General features: G+C 38.7%; 1 protein-coding gene across 5 annotated transcripts in view; it reads right to left on the reverse strand.

Annotated features, from left to right (window-relative positions):
- The window catches only part of hivep2a (HIVEP zinc finger 2a), a 123,384-nt gene that overhangs the window by 37,913 nt on the left and 69,865 nt on the right, over positions 1 to 15,606 (reverse strand). The window contains exon 1 of one of the 5 annotated variants that reach the window (XM_067384172.1): positions 7,139 to 8,014. The exons of the other annotated variants lie outside the window; for them this stretch is intronic. The gene's annotated coding sequence lies outside the window, so the exon portion shown is untranslated. Of the gene's footprint in view, positions 1 to 7,138; positions 8,015 to 15,606 lie in introns of those variants that run through there. 5 annotated transcript variants of the gene reach the window in all.

Here is a 15,606-nt window from a genome sequence, read left to right on the forward strand (position 1 = left end):
GCTGCTGCCTCTCCATCTGCCTTCCCATTTCCTTTCTGTCTATTCTTCCCTCTGACTCAATTCATGGCTCCTTCCATTCACAGGCTAAAAATATAAGTGAGGCCCTCACCTTGCCTCTGTGTCAGTGCGTCAGAGCGTCAGTAGGCTGAATAAACGTCAGCTGCTCTCTTCTCTTTAGTGCTTGAAGATTCAGGTGGGTTCCATTAGAATAACCTCTCTCTTTCCCCATTAATCTGATTCTACCCTGTTCTGAAAGCTCTGTATGATTCCCATAGGATGTGTCACACACTGTCTCCCTAGGGCACAGGGATCTTGTATATCTGTGTCTGACAGGTAAATGCAGATGATGCATTCCCAACATCCTCCTCTAACATCATTCTTTTATCATTTTTAATGTTTAAAATCTGTGTTGCAGCACTAAAAAGGTATGGTGATTGCAAACACGTTACACACATATTTAGCTGTGGTGCTCAAGTGGGAAATGAAGGTTCAAATCTCGTCTATGTCCGGTTTCCTGCTGAAAAGACCAGTATGCACCAGAATGATTCCCATGTTAATGCAGGCTGGTTCATGCTGGTCTAGCTGGTTAATATAGTCAAGAAGCCTCATTGGAATCAGTGTTGTTATTGTTAACTAAAACTAAAAATAAAAAAATATAAAATAAACGTTAACATGTCAAAAGTTTTATTATATTATTTCCGTTAGTCACAAAGGCAACATTTCATTTAGTCTAAGTACTAAAACAAAATTAAAATTAATAGACACTAAATTATGGAGGCTTGTTTCCACCACTGAATAAAATAATCAAAAAGGTAATTATGAATTTTATATCTTATAATTTTATAATTCTGACTTTTTTCTCGCAATTGCAAGTTTACATCTTACATCAAACTTTTTTCTTTGAATTGCGTGATATAAAGGTGCAATTGCGTGTTATAAAGTCAGAATTGCATAATTTTTTTTTCTAATTGTGAGTTCATATCTCGTAACTGACTTTATAACACACAATTGCGAGTTATAAAGTCAGAATTGTGAGATATAAAAGTCATATATATATTTCTGACTTTTCTGACTTTATAATTCGCAATTGCGAGTTTATATCTCACAATTCTGACTTTATAACTTGCAATTGCGACTTTATGTAAAGATGTAAACTCGCAATTCTGAGAAAAAAATCTGAATTGTGAGATAAAAAGTCACAATTATCCAGTTTTTTTAAATTCTGTGCCGGAAACAAGCTTCCTTGCTAAATAGATACATTTTTAAAAATAATGCAATGACTAAAAAACACAACAAAATAACAAAATCTTTAACTAAGATTAAAATTAACATGGACAATAAAAATAAAAACTCATTTAAAAGGTAAAAATATGTACCGTTGGCGCTCTAGTGGTTAATAAACAAAACTGCATGCGTCTTGCAGAAGAACATTGTAGCTGGAGCTATTTCTCATATGACGAGTCACGCAGGTACTGGGATACTGCGCAGCAGTTGTCGTCCCACTCGGATATAAACACTTATTATAGGCTTACCGTAGTGATTCAGGGTAAGACAAAAACACGGTTTGGAAGATGGATTCATTATGTTCTCGCTCATTATATAAATTTTGTACATTTTGAACAAAAAAAGGTAAATAGTGTACCTTTAAAGTATGAATACTAACATAGTAGAGTAATGATAATAAAATAGCACTGGTTGGAATACCAGCAACTAAAATACAACATATGCTTGCCCTCCAAAAAAAGCTTTTGTTGAAAAAAAGGATTTGTTGAAACGATTGCCTATAAAATCTTGCATCCAGCATGGAGTGACTCATATGCTGGATGATATGTTTTATAGGGTACAGTGCAGTCCACCAGCCTGGTGTGTAAAGCCAGATTTTTTTTTACATTAATAATGGAGGCCACAGACTCTCAGAGAGCAAAGGGAGTCTGGGTGAGAAAAAGAGAAGGGGAAAAAAAAAAACAAAAAAAAAAACTATGATCTGTCTGACAAGGCTGTTTGAAAAAAGAAGAGATAAAAAAGGAACCTAATTTTAAAAAAGCACCTGACATTCAACTTCAAACTTTTACCTTTAAACCATGCTGTAAAGGTGGGTTCAGACAAGGTTGTCTGATAAATTTATGCCTGTGCAATAAAAGTCATTGAATATATGCTATCAACTCTGTACCTGGGATAGATCTAGACCATAAATTGCTTTTATGTGAATCTCAATTGCAGAAAACTGATTTTCCGGTGTGAAAGCTGCCAGGAATGTGGTTTATTCAGGCCAGTAGAGACAGGTGGTCTCACCTGTGATTCCATGGAATAAACCCACCATTTTCCTGGCTGTTCTCGAGCATCTTTCTCAGCTCTGCATCTCCGCTCCCCATTTCTCAAAATCTCGCTCAAATTTGCCAATGCTGCGAGCCGCCTCACCTGAGCAAAGGTAAAGTGTCTTTGTGCGTCTTTCATCTGAGAGTCTCACACTGTTGTCTTTTCATCCTTTGGAGCTGAGAATGTCATGAGACTCGCTCTCTCTTTCTCTCCATATGATGTCTTAGCTGACCCCAGGCCTGGGCTAATGTCAGTGGGCCATCTGTGATAGGAACCCTGGGGCCCAAGTGGCGGAGGGCCACATGCCTGCCTGCCCACTTCCTGAGTTCAGCCCACACACTGGGCCTGGCCATTGCAATGCCTGCACACACACATACAGTATGATGCACACAAACACATACAGACACACAAAAAAAATGCTGCCGGCAGTACACTGTACACAGTCAAACACTGAAATCTACATAAACATGCTATAAGCCAAGGGGTCAGCATGACTGAACTTCCTACCTACTCTCTGCTGCTTTACTTGTGCTCACATTATGCATTTCAAGCCATACACAGCATAAATAACTATACAATCATCAGGTCTGGAGATCACATTAATGTTAAAAACAAATCATGATTCTGAATGTCAACACTGGATCCCATTTTTTTCACCTTCTCTCTCTCTCACTGAAGTGTGAGTCACTGAGAGCTTGCCCATTTGGCTCAGGTTGGGTATCCAGGTCTCACTGTTTGCTACAGATCTGGCATTGGCCAGGACCGAACAGACGGTATGGAGAGCTTAGCCCAGTCGGAGCCTAGGCCACAGACACAGAGAGGGGACGCAGTCAGGGTCTGTCCAACCTCCATCCACACACCTCCACACTCTTCTGGCACTCGGATCAGTGACATTTGCGTCACAAGGCACAGCTAGAGTAGGTTTGAATGAAAGCCTAAGCATTCATTATGAAAACCTGACCATGCTGTTTCGATCAGACCCTGATGCATTCGCCCTCTAGTTGCTCATATGCGGTTTATAATGACGGCAGCTGTACATTTTAGCACTGTTTCTTCTACCTTTGATCATGGACAGTTTTGGTCAAAATAAAAAGATGATTTATATGGGCCATCTGTTGATATTACATTATATTATATTAAATTATATTATAATACAGCTAAAGTACACACACACACACACACACACACACACACACACACACACACACACACACACACACACACACACACACACACACATACATTATATATTATATATATGTATTATATTATATATAATAATATATTCTATATATATAATATATATATATAGAACAGAATTTTTGGTATGTCCTCACTAATTAACTAATAGAATATATATGGAAAATATATTCAAAAATATTAATGCAAGAAAATTGTTAACAAAATGACAGCAGCGATATATTTCAGCCTTTATAAAAATAAATAAATAAATAAATATATAATAAAAAATGGAAGATAAATTGAATGCATTAAAACAGAAATAATCAAGAAAAGGATTAACCAAATAGAAATGATTGAACAGTGAACAGGAAGCAGCCACAAAATATGCAAACCATCTACACCTCAGCATAATTAATTCACAGAATAGCCACATTTACTCACACAAAGGTCAGAGAAGTTAATAGGGGCAAAATGCCAGTCGCGTCACCATGGACACGCTGCCTCTCTCCTGTGCATCTCTCTAATGCTGCTCAGGTAGCAGTCTTGACTTTTAACCCGCACTGATGGTCACTACAGAATCATTCAAGACTGCAGATGCCGAACCCGTTGTCAGGAGACAACAAAATGCTAAGCTATTTCATCAGTATCTGTCAACACATGACAAAAAGGGACCTCTATGTCAGCACAGAGTTTCTTGGGAAAAAAGGAAATCATGTGGGAGTGAGTGAGTGTGGATTTGCTGATTGTCTCTTTCACTCCTCTTCATCAGAGGGAGGAGCGTCGTGGTGCAAGGTCATAGAGGACCATTCCTCTCAGGTGTACAGGTGGCCTCCTCCTGCCATCTGTACTCTATCTTTCTCTATTCATTTCAGACTTTTTGTCTCTAAATAGAGCTGCTTTCAGCTTAGCCATTGAATGGTGGAATTTTTCATCAAAACACTATTTTCTGTACTCCTAAGAAATCAGGTCCTTAACTATAAATGGCTGATTCTAATCTGCATGTGAAGATGCAAAACATCCACTTCTGCCTGGAAAAGGAATGAAAATGTGTCATGATTATGAGGAAAATGCATACTAATGTGTGAAAATGAGTGGCGAGAAATTGTTTCATTCAAGTAAACTAAAAAGAGGAAGTGTACAAAGAAAGCAAATGAACACTGTGTATAGGAAACACAAAAGAAGACAAGGTCAGATACTGAATGAAGTGCCATCTTGTGCTCTTCGAAGGCTGAAAGAATCTTGATGGTTGGTCAAATATTTATCTAGCATTTTTAGGGTTTTATAAAAATAGTTCACTTTCACTCATCATACACCGTCATGTCATTGCAAAATAGCTTTCATTTTCTATGAAATGCAAAGGATACAAATACAAAGAATTTTGAATAATGTACTGGTTTCTCTTTTCCTTGCACTTACAATGAACTGGGACTGGAGCTTTCAAGCGCCAGAAAACAACAAAACAAAAACCTTGGCAACTAAATGAAATAAAATAAGTTGAAGTTGAAGTACTAAAAGTACTACTTACTAAAGCTACAGTAAAACTTAAATAAAAATAGCCTAATTAAAGCTAAACAGAAATATAAAGTATATAAAAGTTCTAAAATTAGAATAAAAATTGAAAATATAAAAATAAAATCTATTTTAAAAATATTATTATTATTAAAATACTATAATAGTATATAAATAATATTAAACAACCCTGCAAACTGTTCTTGCAATGAATTAACTGATCTGATTCACAAATCAAGAATCATGGACTGATTCATTCAACACACCAAGCTCAGTGACCTGATCGAAGCGGTTTACAAATTCAGTAGATTATTAAGCAAATTGAAGATTATCAGTTATCAGCTGAAATGATGGTCTGTTTCTCAAACAAATTTATCCATATTTACTTTTATGTTCATTTTATGATTATTTTGCTATCTTTTCAAAGCTTGAAATCTTCAGTACAATTTAATTCAATGTTATGGCCACATTATTAAAACATTTTCCCTTTGTGTTCCACAAGAAAAAGAAAGTCCTACAGGTTTGGAATGACATGAAGCTGAGTTAATGTTGTCTTTTGAGGTGAACTATTCCTTAAATTAATTGAAATAAAATTCCTTCAAAACTGATCAGTAAATTGGGAAAACAAACTAGTAGACTCATTCCAATGGCTTCTGGGTGCATATATCTGTTATGTGAGATACACACACACAAATCCAGAAAAACAAGTCTTTGGGCTAATCAAATAATGGCAGGCAGAAAACAAGCAGTAAAGAATGCAGTGCCCAAACCTGGACACAATTACTTCCTGTCCCACTGCCAAGACAGAGCAATTGATGAAGCGGGGTCTGTATCGGGTTGTTGTGCACAAGGGTCTGCTGTAATCCCGTGAGTGCAGCGGTGGCAGGCTAACATCGCATTACTCTCATGCTCACGAGCGGGCAGAGCTTCCGCACCGATCGTTAATTGCTTTCTCTCTCACGCCGGCAGGTCAGAAAGATCCGCCGTGGCAGGCTACCCTCCGCTGACACGCTTTTGATGTTCAGAACCCAAGGGAAAAGTGGAAACACCAAACAAACAACAAAAACCAATCTGTACACAAGAGATGCTTGATATTCCTTGACGCATGTCAAATGGGGCATTTCCTGAACCCCGTCACAGAGACACCTCTCCGAACTACAGTACAGCAGACAAATCCAGAGCGTGGAGTATTTGTGAATGGAAAATGCTTTAGCACACTTGGCAGGGAGGATCATTCCACTGCTATCAGACAGACTATTGCAATTCTTTCTCTACACAAGCAGAAATACAACAGGAGGAGGAGGATAGAAATAAACGAGGAGGATGTGCTCTCCTGACCTGCATCTCAAGGTCACTGTTGAAAACGCTCAGCATTTCTGAATGAGACTTAGATTGTACGTGCATATTAGTGTGGGTTGTATGCGAAAGAAACTGCTGCATCTTTAAACTTGTGACGTTCAACTAAACGCGCCTGTGACATTCGCCTGGTGTCTGCATGGTGTTCCCCTGCGTTATCACCGGAGCCTTCCCTCACATAATGAATTATGCCATGCTGATAAGGCAGACAGCTGTTTGGGGGGTAGCATATCCGGAGACAGATGAGACGCAAACAAGCATTTTTTAATAATTCCTGGTGCAGTTGATGGATGACATGAGGCATGTGAGCCCAGGGGGAATGTGGTGGGGGTATGTGAGGGGTGTCCCTCGACCGAGAAGGGAACTGACATTCCTCTGCACACAGACGCTAGGATGGATCAGTATCAATGGAAGTATAACAGCTACGTGCCATCCACAACAAGTGCATCGCCAGGAGAGAATGGTAGAAGAAAGGGCATGCACAGGAAAAGGACTCCTGACAAACGCAAGGTTTGTTAATTCCTTGTGTTAACGTTATGGCAGTGTACGAGCTGTACGGGGAAATCGAGCATGCAGAGGCTCTGTCACTGACAGCTTGCTGCAACCCACAGATAAACAGCTAACACACGCTTCTCCACTCCTGTACCTGCCCTCGCGGCTCGCTTCAGCCCCCTGTCAGTTTACAAGCACAGACGGGGATATCACCTCTCTGATCAACACTAGATACATTGGTAGAGACAACACGAGAAGGGGAAAAATGGATTTGTGAACCAACCTGGCTTCTCAAGGTCCTCGGTCATCCACAACATTCCGCCAATCTCAAATTCTCCTTGTCCATTCTAGGAGGTCAGGAATAAAACGGCAGCGAGCCCCAGCCGAAACTCCCATCAATCAGAAGGCTCTCGCTGATAGAGCGTATACTAGGAGACCTACTGATGTAAGCTAGTCACCAGAGAAAATACCCAGTCGTGACGCATATCCAGGAACAAAAATAGCACTGGGGCCCCTAGAGGGATTATACAACAGACTACACTGAGAGGTACTTTCGCAGTGCCTTCTCTTCTGGGCTGTTTTAGTGCCTTTTAAATCTCTAAAAAGCTTGACATGAACACAAACAGATGGGACAAAGTACTTTGCGAAAAATCACAGACGACCTTTTGAACGTTTGCTTGCATTTGTGGGCAACGGCACTCGGGTTTTATCGGCCAGTGATTTAATTGCAGTCTGGCCTCGGTGCCTTTGACCCTGGGATTGTCCACAGAGTGCGGTGTATAACAACACGGTATCACCGCTCAACCCTCCCTCCCCACCTCCCGCAGGGCTATAAATAGCTCACCAGGCTAATTCTTACAAAATCCCTTTATAGATGTGCTTTCACCGATCACTCTCGGCCAGGCCAAGACACTGATACGATTAGCGTTTAGATCACGGCATGTAATTGCGAGTCTGTGCGAGCCTGTATGCATTTAGCAGGTAACAGAACAAACTGTGACATTGGACAGGTGTGCACTGCGACAGTCCCGAAGAGAGGATTTAATGGGAGAACCAGGCTGCTGAGCGGAGACTTCCGGCCACCCCCTTCACCGCAGAGAAGATTAATTCAAACTTATGCTAATATATTTATCTCCGCCACTCTGTGTCATGAGTGACAGCAATGCAGCTCTTCTGAGGGTCACCTGAATGAGCTGTCGACTCAAGAGTTATGGCCACATCGGCCCACAGCTGCGGCGCTGTTCCAGGGAGCATTTACTCAACCTGCAGATGACATCAAGCTGTCAGGAGTCACCATGATAACGACCATCCCGGTTATCCCAAAGATGAATCAGTTAATCACATCTGTGAGCTAAACATACACAGCTATTCAGCAGACTTTTGCCCTTACCAAAGAATCCAATTTACACAGCTAAATATATTTGACCAGGTCTGACCTCTGGAGAGCGACTCAATGACTAACCGAGAATCTGGCCAACTGGGAACCAGTATCCCCCATGACATCGCCCACTCAGAGATGCAGAGAATAAATAATAATAAAAAAAAAAAAAACATTAAAAGGACCCAAACCAGTTCCCTGGGGGTTCTCACTCGCTGTCTGAACAAGTCTCTCTGTAAGCCAATCTGTTGGTTTAGCTACCAATAGACCTCCAATAGGGCACCACATTAAAATGTGTTGGATTGTTTTTGATAGTCTGATAAAACTATTTTTAATTGGAGTAGCAAAAGAAAGGCAGAAATTTGTCAAAATACTTATTTAATAATATACATTATGCATTTAAAAACAGTTAATTATGGTAAATCCAGTAAAAAATGAAGGCTTTTATGGCATTTAGCTTTTTAAATATCTTTAATAAAATAATAATCACAAATAATATCACAAATCTACCATTGTGATAGTTTCAAGGTCACAGAAAATATTAATAGGATTACATTTATTAAAATGTACACTACCATTCAAATTTTTGGAGTTGGCAAGATTTTTTAATTTTTTTTTTTTTTTTAAAGTATCTTATGTTCAGCAAGCCTGCATTTATTTGATCAAAATACAGTAATATTTGAAATATTATTACAATTTAATTATTACAATTTTTAAACTGTTTTCTATTTTAATATATTTTAAAATTTTATGTATTCCTGTGATGGCAAAGCATAATTTTCTTCAGAAATCATTCTAATATGCTGATTTAGGGCTCAAGAAACATTTCTTATTATTATCAATGTTAAAAACAGTTGTGCTAGTTTTGTGCTACATTATATTTTTTCAGGATTCTTTGACGAATCGAAAGTTCAAAAGAACAGCATTTATTTGAAATGTATTTTTCGTAACAATATAAAAGTCTTTACTGTAAATTTTAATCAATTTAATGCACCCTTGCTGAAAAAAGCATTAATTTCTTTAAAAAAAAATTACTGACCCCAAACTTTTGAAAAGTAGACTTTTTTTTTTCAAATCAAAATGCTTTCATGCAATATTATTTATGATTCGCTATCAATATCTATGAATATAAATCAATCTTTTTCTGTTTTACTGAACGATCAGGTGGTATTCACCACAGGCGTCCATCATGAAGAATGCCATCTGCTAACTGGAGAAATAAAGAGCAGGCTTCATCTATGTTCCACTGTTTTGTTGCACAAATTAATTATTTATCCACCTATACCTACATGCATGCAAGCATACAAATGTATACAAACTCCTACTAAATGCACTAACACATAATAGAGCATTTCTTGCTAAACTAGGCAGGTGAAGTTTAATTAATATTTAACTGCTCAGAATGTGAATGCCCTTGATCTAAAAGCAGCGTCAGTCCACATTCTGCCTACATGTAGGTGCCCCTTAACCCAAGTCATTGCTGATGAGACAATGTGCTGAGCGTGAGAGCAAATAAAAAGGCTCTAGTGCCATCCGTGCAGACAGGTACAGGCCTGTCATGTTCACGGTAATGGTCAGAGAAGAGATAACGGTCTAGGACAAGATCTAGGGCAGGATGGACGTCTGGCTGTTTCTTTGCATCATCCTCAGTAAGCAAGCAGCCTGACAGGTCTGTGGCCAAGGGACAATAGGACAGGAACAAGATCTCAGCTGGCATTAGTGCTGAATGAACAAGTTTAATGGCTGAGGTGAGGCTCTGGACCTTTGCCAAGCTGTGAGCACTCCTTTAATCAGCAGGCTGCGATGAGGGGAGAGACTCAAGGGAACTGAAGGATCCTCCCATCACCACAGTACACTCTGTTTACCTCACAACCCTCAAGCTGGGATTGGCCATTATTTTTCCCCTTCTCATTGAAGTTTTCCCTCTTTGACGTTAATGGCAAATCTATTGTACAAGCTACCTTGAGAAGTGACCTCACTGCCGAACTGCCACTGTGGAGAGATTAAGGTTACAGTACCAAACCTTTGAACTTTTTGACACTGATATATTGCAACTAATTAGTCATGGTATTATTCATAGGATTATCATTACTTCATCAGCAACCACTGAGAACTCACTGAAGTTAGACATCTTGTGAAACAAGATGAAAGACATGTCAACCTCTGTTTCTTGTATATTTAGCATGTATTAATTCTAAGATCAGATGATCTATTCCAAACTGTGTTATAAGCAAAGGATTGTACTTATGAGCAAAATCAATCTCCATCTTCCCTCAGGGCATTTCATGCAGTATTTCTTAATTTGACATTTCATTTGAGGACACAAAAGTTCTTGTAAACACTTGCTGTACATAAAAAAAAACTTTTAATTACTTTTTAAAATTTGGAAACATCAGTGCAATGATTCTATTCAGGAAATTTCCTCAATACTAAATATTCCAAGGTCAACTGTTAGAGGTATCATAAAGTGGAAGCAATTGGGAACAACAGCAACTCAGCCACAAAGTGGTAGGCCACGTAAAATCACAGAGCGGGGTCAGCACATGCTGAGGTGCACAGTACGCAGAAGTCTGGGTTTGGTGAAGGAGAACGGTACTTGTCTGACTGCATTGTGCCAAGTGTAAAGTTTGGTGGAGGGGGATTATGGTGTGGGGTTGTTTTTATTTTTTTTAGGGGTTGGGCTTGGCCCCTTAGTTCCAGTGAAAGGAACTCTTAATGCATCAGCACACCAAGACATTTTGGACAATTTCATGCTCCCAACTTTGTGGGAACAGTTTGGTGATGGCCCCTTCCTGTTGAAACATGACTGCACACCAGTGCACAAAGCAAGGTCCATTAAAACATGGATGATTGAGTTTGGTTTGGAGGAACTTGACTGTCCTGCACAGAGTCCTGACCTCAACCCGATAGAACACCTTTGGGATGAATTCGAGCGGAGACTCGAGCCAGGCCTTCTCGCCAACATCAGTGCCTGACCTCACAATTGCGCTTCTAGAAGAATGGTCAAAAATTCCCATAAACACACTCCTAAACCTTGTGGAAAGCCTTCCCAGAAGAGTTGAGTCTGGACCACAAAACCAGTCATAAGTACCATGGGTAGCCAACAATATATTGTATGGGTCAAAATTATTGATTTTTCTTTTATGCCAAAATTCATTAGGATATTAAGTAAAGATCATGTTCCATAAAGATATTTTGTAATTTCCTACCGTAAACATATAAAAAAAGTATATTTGTGAGTGGATATGCATTTTTAAAAGTGATTTTCTCAATATTTTGATTTTTTTGCACCCTCAGATTCCAGATTTTCAAATAGTTGTATCTCGACCAAATATTGTCCTATCCTAACAAACCATACATCAATGGAAAGTTTTTTTATTCAGCTTTCAGATGATGTATAAATCTGAATTTCAAAAAATTTACCCTTATGACTGGTTTTCTGGTCCAGGGTCACACACACATATATTTATACACAATTTAATATATGCTATAATTATAATAATTAATAATAATATAATTCACTGTAAACAAGAATAATAATTTAGAAACAGAAAGTTTTGCTGTAAATAATAATAATGTTTTTGTTATTTGCTTTGTTTTTCACAGACACAATGTTAATTGGAAACTTCAATTCCCCCAGTACACCTTTACTGCATCAATTATTAATATTACGTATTGCTGAAAGTATTATTTTCCCATGGAGGTGTACAAGAAAGACAACTTCTGATATCTGTATCAAAGTGGTTTCATTTAATACTGAATAATTAAACGTTTCTCTATAACAATGTGTTTGCATCATAATCTATTTGTGGAACTGTAATGAAAAAGCGTCTGTTTAGAACGGAAATGAGGGATGTTTTGTTTCCATGCTTAGCTGACAACAGAAGTTCGTGCCTTTAGGAACCATCAATCCTCCAGCGTGGTGTTTGTCAAGGGAGCGTACAATTGTATATAACTAGCAGCCAAATCAGCAGGGTACATCCTGAAATCACTTCTCCTGAGCCCGTTTTACTTTCACAGTCATTCATTCACATTTGCTGGAAGTACTGGGGTTGTGAAAAGATAGTAAAAAGAGGGAAAATCATGCAATAGTGGATAACTAGAGCAGAGAAAATTGGGAGGCAACCTGTGCTGGGTCTCATTTGTAACGCTGCACAGTACTTTCCATCAGATCCCTCAAGCGCATGAGAACAGGGCACAGCCAACTGCTCGAAAACAAGAGCTTACGCACACATAAATGAATCACACAATTAGAGCATGTTAACATGTTAACAGTACAGAGGGGTTTGCAGATTCAGTAAGTGATTAACCTGAAGATAGTCTGGAACTGAGGCACAGTGCACCAAAAGCACTGCAGTATCCAATTAACACAAAACATCACAGCTATCAAAATACCTATGTTCTTCCATATAGGACGTGATAATTCAACTGTAATTACAGAGTGATCGTGAGGAGAAAACTATTATTCACTAGATGATCTGGGATATAAAAGAAAGAAATCGATCAGAACAGCAACAATGAACCAAAGTGAAATAAATGCATTCTTTTATTCAATGTACAAATGATTTGTTGTGTAAAAATAATCTAATAATCTTAACCAAAATCTGAGTATGTGCAAAATGACACGATTTCACAATAGGACAGTTCACACAAAAATGAAAACTGTCATCGTTTAGTCACTCTCATTTCATTCCAAATTTCCAGTGCAGATTTTTAGGTCCAGAGCACTGATGGTGCGAGGACCCTCTTGGAATTGTTTTTCAAAATATAAAATTGTTCCACAAGAAAGGTATATATGTGATCCGTGCTTGCAAAATAAGTCGTAATGCATACGGACTAATTTCGAGCTACAGGCAAAACAAGTGAAAAATGTAAATTTGGGTCGAAATTGAGGTTGACAAAAATGAGCTCATTAAGCCCTCGTTTAGCAATCCCAATGCTCCAAATAGCAAATAAACATCTAAAAGTATCTTTATTTGTACATTTTCTGAGAGGAGTACCTTTGACCATGAAAAATGACATTTTTCTCTGCTCGCTTCTTAATGACTGGTGCTTCCCTCAGAACAAATTTGGTATCCTTTTAAAGCACAGCATTCCAACTTTGTGAATATTCTTAGTGAATTATCAATGGTATAAATCTGCACCAATGAAATGTGATTTTCAAACTCATGCTGATGTAAACAAAAAGATCTTACTCGCTCTGACAGACAGATCCAAAGCGTGCTCACAAAGATGCCTCAGGCAGCGTGCAATCCCGATATAAACAGAATTACAACATTTCAAAAAAATCTATCTTGGCAAGTATTCACGTAAACATTATCTGTTATGTCTTAAGTGAACGTTTGGTTAACTATTGGGGGAAAACTGACTTTGCTGACTCGAATTCAAACAGGTGTAGCTCAGTAATTTGTTGTCGGATTCCAACAAATCATGCATCATTTTGAAGGTTTTTAATAGAGAATGAGATTAACAATAAATAATTTTTCAAAATGTGCTCATTGCAACTCATTTTCCAGCACAGGTCACATATATGTACACACACACACATATATATATATATATATATATATATATATATATATATATATATATATATATATATATATATATATATATATATATATATATATATATATATATATATACATACGTACATACATCAACTAGTTGACCATCCTGACTATTAATACTCTAAAAAGGAAAAATGATATTGTGATTTGCATCATACAACTTTCAGGCTAATTTTCCTTAAACTACTGCATTCCAAGCTCAAGGTTTCATTAAAATCAAGATTAAATTAGCTTTTCATTCAACACACTGCAGGGTCACAGTCACACATTTCTGACATCTCACTTCAGGCCTTGATAAACAGAGCACAAATTCATGTCAGTGTTCCATTTGACCTCTCAACCCCGGCGTGACTCGCGGCAGGAGTGATTCTCCGACCTAGGAGGCCCGGTGGGAGTTCAGGGGGGTGCGTGTGTAGTCTGATGAAAACAGTCACTCAGCAGCCATTCCAAAACAAACAGGCTCTCAAGCGAGGGCTGCACAATTGCTCACTGGAGTGCAAGGCAGTGGCTCACACTCCGTGCACCATCGGGGACCTGCTTTCTCCTGTTATGCAACCCAGGAGCGTGTTTTCCTATCTGCGCCGCTCCCCGGCAGCTGTCTCCAATTTTGCCCGAAGGAAAAAAACGGGGGGAAAGAAACCTTCTGGAGTGAATACCCCTCTGAGCATACTCCCCAGTGCAGCTCTCTCAGCAGTCTGTCATTCCACAAAGCTCAAGTTGCCCCACTGCACCTGTTACATTCAGAGGCAAGGCACGGAGGGGGCAAGGCCGCCCCAAAAGAGACCCCTTGTCCGCAGTGTCGGTTTACAAAAATCGTCCAGACAAGCACGACCAATTTTAGCTTTGGCCCTGAGTCAGATCAGCTGGCTGATGTTGGGAATGAACACCGGGGGCTTCCCAAACAGAAGACCCCCTGTTGCGTCCAATTCCCCTCCGCTTGCCCGAATCATAACACACTGCGGCACAGGTGACTCACCCGCTGCCGCCTGCCCGATGCAAGAACAAGAATCCTATTAAAGTGCACAGCAAACAGATTCAGGCTTTGTACATGCCGCCCACCGCTTATTCAGCGCCCAGAACCGGATGCAGTCCACCAGGGCATGGAAAAAGGACCTCGGATCATGAGTGTAATTTGAGAAATTATATTTTTTCACTTCTGAACAATTACCGTGAATAGAACATTAGCAGCTGGAATTAACTAAATTGCTCTGACAACATGTTTCAGCAACATAAGAATTCAAAAGAAATGTCAAGCACAAAAGGCAATTGCAGCTTTTTTAAACAATGCTTTATACATCAACTCTATATTTTAATTCTTATTGTATATTTTCATTTTTTGTAGAATGTGCTATGCAAGGCTAATAACACATATGAGTGAAAAAAAAAAAATCTTTAAACAAATGTCCATTTTACAATAAATAGTCTTATTAATGGCTTTCTGAAATTCAGTGCTTGCTCTTTTCATCACAAACTTCTAAATCCAGTGAGTTAAGTATACCCTTTTGGCAACAGTTTTGTTTTTGCCTCCATTTGCACACCGTGTAAAAATACAGGGCTCTAATCTAAACTTCTGTGCAAAAGTGTTTGGAAATATTTAGAATAAAAAAAAAAAACAATAAAATTGTTTTAGAAGTGAAAAAAAAAACAGTGAAACATGGTGCTCGCAACACCAAGGTCATGGGTTCACTTCTCAGGGAATGCATGAACTGAAATAAAATGTATACAATGTAAATTAAAGAAGCAAATACCCTCAATCAATCAATCAATCAATTTATTTATTGTATATTGTATTTATTATCATGT

This window comes from Chanodichthys erythropterus, chromosome 4, assembly GCF_024489055.1.
Source record: "Chanodichthys erythropterus isolate Z2021 chromosome 4, ASM2448905v1, whole genome shotgun sequence".
NCBI lineage: Eukaryota > Metazoa > Chordata > Actinopteri > Cypriniformes > Xenocyprididae > Chanodichthys > Chanodichthys erythropterus.